This window comes from Hemiscyllium ocellatum, chromosome 38 (assembly GCF_020745735.1).
Source record: "Hemiscyllium ocellatum isolate sHemOce1 chromosome 38, sHemOce1.pat.X.cur, whole genome shotgun sequence".
NCBI lineage: Eukaryota > Metazoa > Chordata > Chondrichthyes > Orectolobiformes > Hemiscylliidae > Hemiscyllium > Hemiscyllium ocellatum.
The window spans coordinates 8,450,889-8,457,136 of NC_083438.1; positions in this window are offsets into that span (position 1 = coordinate 8,450,889).

Here is a 6,248-nt window from a genome sequence, read left to right on the forward strand (position 1 = left end):
TGATATTTGTAACTTAGTGATATGCACTTATATTTCAGACATTGCAGTATTTCTATCAATAACAACTATTATTTGGCTCAGCCTAAATGTCATATTGTATTTTTCCAATTCACTTGTCCCTCTCATCCACGGGCTTCCTTGATATTTGAGTGCAATGTTCAAAAATTGTATATTGCATAGAGACGCCGTGCAAAATGCAATATATTCATGTCACGATTCCACAAGAGCTGCTTAAGAGCAAGGTTATTAATTAGTCCATCTGACCACACAACACCGCGCATGAAATTACCTGCTCTCTAGTTTGATTCACAACATATTCTTCAGCCGACCTCATATACATTTATGAACTTTATTTTTCACAACATTACCAATCATTTAGTTAACGCAGTATAGATGCAATTTTAGATGATCCAGTCTTACTGCAACACCGACAATATTTGCATATCTAATTTCCAGAGCATAGGATGCTCAAAATTTGCACAACAGTTTTGGTTTGGATATGTAAGGCCCCCGTGTGTGTTCCTCCTTGTGGTTAACAAGATCGATGCAAACTGATCCTGACGAAGCTGAGGGATGTGGTCTGTGGTGTTCTTTAGTGACAGACATGGACAAGACATTGGGGAGGCTCACCACGACGCTGACATGGTCCTAAGAGATGCCCATCAATACAGGACAAGCATCAATAACCTTACCCGCTCAGCCAGGACAAGTGTCTCCGTATTATCTCTACTCCTTCACACTCACTGTATATCTGTTATATTCCTGATGAAGGGCTTTTGCCCAAAACACTGATTTTCCTGCTCCTTGGATGCTGCTTGACCTGCTGTGCTTTTCCAGATCCACTCTGATGGAAATCTTTTTACCAGCATCTACAGTCCTCACTTTTGCCATATCTGTTATAGCACCTACACCACCCCCCCCCCCCCCCGCCTAACAAGGTTCTTGCTCCACCACTCACACTATTGCATGCAACACTCTCTTTCCTTCCTCACTGCCACTGAAAGCAAATTGAGTTTGAATTGATTTATTTGCCAACATCGAATCAGTAAGACGATATAAAAATGTGGACATTTTGAAAATTAGAGAGAGAGCAGATGCCATCGAGATGGAAGAAGCCTGTGGATCAATCATCTTGTTCTGAAAGATATTAGGAAATACTCACTGTCAAAGATGTTTTCTCATTGGAAACATATTCAGAGTAAACAGCAATATGACGACCCAGGGAATTCAACAGCCAGCAGTGATGTCACAGAGGACGGCAGTGGCTGTGTTGATCTAATCTCCGTAAATGTTTTATTGAAACAGCGTATAGTTATTGAGTTAGAGGCAGCTAATAATCAGTTGTGCGGGGGGTTAGATTTGTGAATAGTTGTGTAATGTTCACTTTCAGAGTTGAAAAAAAAACACATTATTTTCTTTAAATAATGAAATTTGGGAGTTCTCTGTCACTCATATTCTAATAGATTACGAGGTGAGGTGAGCTTTCCTGTGCATTTGGTATAATTAACAAAGGGTTTCACCACCATGTCTTTACATTTGCAAAGGCCAACAGAGAGCAACGAAATAAGAAATAAGGGGTGAGAAGATGAAATATGAGAGTAAGTAAGCCAATCATGTAAAGAAAGACTATAAGAGCTTCTTTCGAGTCACAAAAGGCAAAAGAGACAAAAATGGGCATTTGATCGCAAGAAATTGACACAAGAGAGATAGTAGTGTGGAACAAAGAAATGGCTGAGGAGCTGAATAGTTACTTCTCATCTGTCTTCATGGTGGAAGACACGAGTAATATCTCAAAAAATGAAAATAGTGAGTGGACAGATCTAGGTATGGTGGCCATTACCAAGGAGAAAGTGCTGGGGAAAAACTAAATGGCCTGAAGGTAAGTAAATCTCCAAACCAGATGGACTCCAATCCAAAGTTCTAAGGCAGATAGTTGATAACACAGTGAAGACATTGGTCGTGATCTTTCACGGGGCACACAAATCAGGGAAATTCCCAGACGACTGGAAAATCGCTAACCTTTGTTTAAAAAGGGAGTAAAGCAAAATACAGAAACTTACAGACTGACTAATCTAAACCTGGCTGTGGGTAAGATCCTGGAATCCATTGTGAAGGATGAGATTTCTGAATGCTTGGACGTGGATGGTATGGTAGGACAAAGTTAGAATGGTTTCATTAAGGGGAGGTCATGCCTGGAAAACCTGCTAGAAAACCTGGAGGATGTCATGAGCTGCTTAGAACAAGGAAAGCCAATGGATGTCATTCACATGGAATTCCAGAAGGTCATTGACAATGTGCCGAAAGGAGGCTACCGATAAGGTAAGGGCCCATTGTGTTAGAGGCAAAGTGCTAGCATGGGTAGAAGTTTGTCTGTCTGGCAGGAAGCAAAGAGTGTCCATAAAAGTGTCCTTCTGAGGTTGACAATTGGTGGCAAGTGGTGCTCCATAAGGCTCAGTGTTGGGACCACAAATTTTCACTTTATACATTAACGATCCAGATGAAGGATCTGAAGGCATTCTGGCTATATTTGAAGATGATACAATGATAGGTATAGGGACACATAACGTCGAGAAGACAGGAAGACTCAAGAGGGATTTAGACAGGTTAGGATAATGGGAAAGGAAGTGGTAGATGGAGTACAAAGCGGAAAATTGTGGGTACATGCACTTTGGTTGGAAGAGTACAAACATGGGCTACTTTCTAAACGTGGAGAAAATTCAGATATCAGGAGTGCAAAGAGGCTTGGGAGTTCAACTTGTAGTTTAAGTCACTAATTAGGAAGGTAGATGTTTTGATGACATTTAGTTTGAAAGGATTTGAATGTAAAAGCAAGACGTCCCTCTGAGGCTCTATAAGGCACTTGTCAGACCATATTTGGAGTATTGCGTGCTGTTTTGAGCCCCATATCTCAGGAAGGATGTGCTGGCCTTGGAATAGATTCGGAGGAGGTTCACGAGAATGGGCCCAGGAATGAAAAGCTTAACATATGAGAAAGTTTGAGGACTCTGGGTCTGTTCTGGATGGAGTTCAGAGGGATGAGGGGGAATATAATTGAAACATACAGGATACTGGATGCATGGACAGTGTGCATGTTGGGAAGACTTCTATTGGTAGGAGACTCTTAGACTCAAGGGCACAGCCTTAGAATAAAGAGAAGGCCTTTTAGGATGGAGATATGGAGAAATGTCTTCAAGCAGAGAGTGAAGTATCTATGGAATTCATTTCCACAGAAGACAGTGGAGGTCAGGTCATTGAGTATATTTAAGACAGAGATAGGTAAGTTATTGAGTATCAAAGGGATAAATGGTTACAAGGAGAAAGCAGTAGAATGTGGTTGAGAAACTTGTCAGCCATAATTGAATGGTGGATCAGACTCGATCTGATTGGCCTAATTTCTGTTCGTATGTCCGATGATCTTATGGTTGTAAGCCTCAGCCAATTGCTTCCTCTCTATCACTTTGACTCTCCTGACAGCAAAGTGCGAGAGTAAAAAAATTCCTGAGTCATCTTTATCAAACAGGGAAGACTCCTGTTGAGGATTCATGGAAATCACTCCACTGCTTGAAGGAAAGGAAATTCTGCGAAATCCAACTGGTCTAGGCAGAAGACTCATACCAGCAGTTTGTTTGAGTAGAATAACGCAGGATTAAGAATAGCAGTTGGGACACATTATCACTTTTTCATTTTATACGATTTCAACTGTTATGAGACTCTGGAAATATTTCCTTATTCTTTTTCGGCTTAAGATATGTGCGTTTGTGTGTATGGCTGTACATGTGTGACCCTGTGTCTCACATTTTTCGAGAAAATGACAGAGGTTACACTTCAAACCTGTTGTAACCAGTGGAGAGGTGGGACTGGAAAAGGAAACAGTGACCCTCCAACAGTGGGCGAAGCAGGAATGAGAAATTATCACGTGGCCGTTCAAATGGGAATTATTTTCCCCAGTGGTTTCATCCCACGATGGCAGCTCAACACCACCACTTCCAGTGTAATTAGACATGGTCCATAAATGTAGGCCTGTCAACAACAGCCACATTCCATGAACAAATCAAAAATGATTAACTGCAGCAGAATTTATTGGATGCAAACAAGACTGATAGATAAATGCCTGCTACCTTCCAGAATTGTGCTTCCTGGTACTTTGACTGTGTGCAGTTTTCTAGTATTGTGTCTGGGTGTTTGCATTTATTCAAAGTTGACTTTGTTCAATGTTTGACAGACATGTGAATGGAGGAAAATTGTGGGCAGACAGAAAAGTGCTGCGGAGACACAATAAGATCAGCCATGATCTTACTGTCTGCTTGAGAAATGACATAGTGTCTAATGACCCACTCCTGCTCCTCAGTCCTTGTTCCATTCAGTCCTTAAAACCACCTGTAAAGTAGCAGATATAGACCACTTGCTCCAAATACCTGGTCCGCAGTAACGCAGGCTATTATTCAGTCCCTCAATACTGTGTGGTTTCATTTGGGTTCGAAAATATGATGGGAAATCCAGGCTGCTTACGAAAGAGTCCTCCCACCTCTTTAAAGAGTGTCTCCTCTCAGCAACTGGTGTTTCATTTGTTGGTTATGTTGTAGACCCAGATTCACTTTGAATTTCGGGCTCATATCTCTCCCAGAGACTCACAAAATACTTTTCTCTCACTGTCCTCAACAGTCAATAACAACATTGCGAAGTAAATTGCAATCATCCACTTTCCAAAGTCAGAATATGAGAAGATAAGAAACAGGAGAAGGTAATTCGGATGTATGTGAATATGGCTGACCTACTGTTGGCAGTAACTCCTCTTTAATGCCCAATTCTTCCCTCCCCTCAGCTCTCTGACTGGTCAAAAATTATTCTATCTCCTCTTTCAATACTTGCAGGGATCTAGCTCCCCTAACTTTCTAGACCTGGGTATTTATGACATTCTCTACCCTCCGTGATAAGGAAGCACTCTCCACACAGACACCATCACCTATTAACATTAACAAAAGGGGTTAACTGACATGCTCAGGTAAGATGGATTGACCCTGATCTAAAGGCAAAATTTGACTGAAGATTTTATCCTCAGAGGCACTTAAATATCCAGAATCATGCACCCCGAGTAAAATAACAAATACAAGCCATGGAGTTTATCATCTTCTCAATGTCTGTGTAGAACACAAGGAGTGATTGTTCATCACAATCAAGTTTCAATGCAATGACCTCTTATTCTCTGACAGTTCTACAGATTAACCTTCACTCACTCCTCCTTTGCCATCAGCTCAGGTATTAGTCTGGTAAAATTCCTTTACACTGTCTCTGTTGCAATGAGATAATTCCTTTTAAAGCAGAGAAATCTGTCCACAATACCCCAAATACTGCCACAACCACACTCTCAGTGATGATCACAATAATTCCTTTCCCTCACTTACTGATCTCTGTTTCTTTATTATGACATAAAAACCCATTCCTTCTCAATGCACTGCCACTGACATGGAATTTAAAAGTTCCTTACATCTGTATGTCAGCATCAGTAAAGCCACCACCAGAGGTGCCCGTGGAGATGTACATCACTCTTGGGGAGAGAGTCAGTCAGAAATAGGGACATAGGGGATGGTCACCTACCTGAATGGAAATGAAGTGTAGGAATAATGAAAACCAGGTAGAGGAAGGGAGCTAAATTTAATTTTGTTCTTCCCTCATGGGATATGTGCAGCCATGGTGAGGCCAACATGTTATATGGATCTTGAACTGAATGGCCCGTTCAGCTGTTCCACAGGACAGTAAAAAGTAGAACACATTGATGTGGGTTTGCACAGACGTAACTGGGGAAGGATAACCCATTGACTTCTCTGAAGGACATGAAGCAAGCAGATGATTTCTTTCTTCTCGCAAATGATGATAGTTTATTTTGATTACATCAATTTTCTTCATGAGATATCAACAGATTATTATTCTGCGCCTCTAGATTATGTGTCAATGACTTAAGTAGTATGCAGTGTCTGCATGTCTGACCAATACTGTGCAGTGAACAAGTTCAACATACTCAAGTCCAATTATTCTGCACTTGACACGTGGTTAGAAGGGACTTGATAAGTTGCATCTAGATTTACCAACGGCACAATTGATGGTTTATTCAGAAGTTGCACTGAGGCTGAGGAAGAGACTGGGATTTTATGATGATATTGGATAGGATTAGTGACTTGGGAGGATATAGAAATGTTGAACTGTGCAGGGCTGGAAGAATTATGGAGTTTGAGAACAGCCTGGTTCCTCCT